Consider the following 353-nt stretch of genomic DNA (forward strand, 5'->3'; position numbering starts at 1 on the left):
CCCCGGGTGAGCTTTCCGACCTGTCTGCCGAAAGAATGAGAGTGCTTATTAGCATAGCCCCGCCCCCAAACGACCCACCAGCCCAGAGCGCGTGGCGCGGTTCTGGGTGGACCCAGTTCTCTCATTAGCATATGTCCGCCCCTATCGGAATTCCCCTTCTTGGCGAACGTCGTTCCCTGGCCCTTATTAGCATAGCACCTCCTTTTCCCTGGCCTCACCTCCTCCGTAAGTGTCCCGAGACTTGTGCCCAGCTTGCCGGAGCTCATGATTATGCAGTAGTCTTATTAGCGTGACCCGCCCCTACGCCCCGCCCGGCTCCCCCCGCAGGCGGCCGCGGCGGCGGCGGCAGCGGT

This window comes from Pteropus alecto, unplaced genomic scaffold, assembly GCF_000325575.1.
Source record: "Pteropus alecto unplaced genomic scaffold, ASM32557v1 scaffold41, whole genome shotgun sequence".
In the NCBI taxonomy this organism is placed as follows: domain Eukaryota; kingdom Metazoa; phylum Chordata; class Mammalia; order Chiroptera; family Pteropodidae; genus Pteropus; species Pteropus alecto.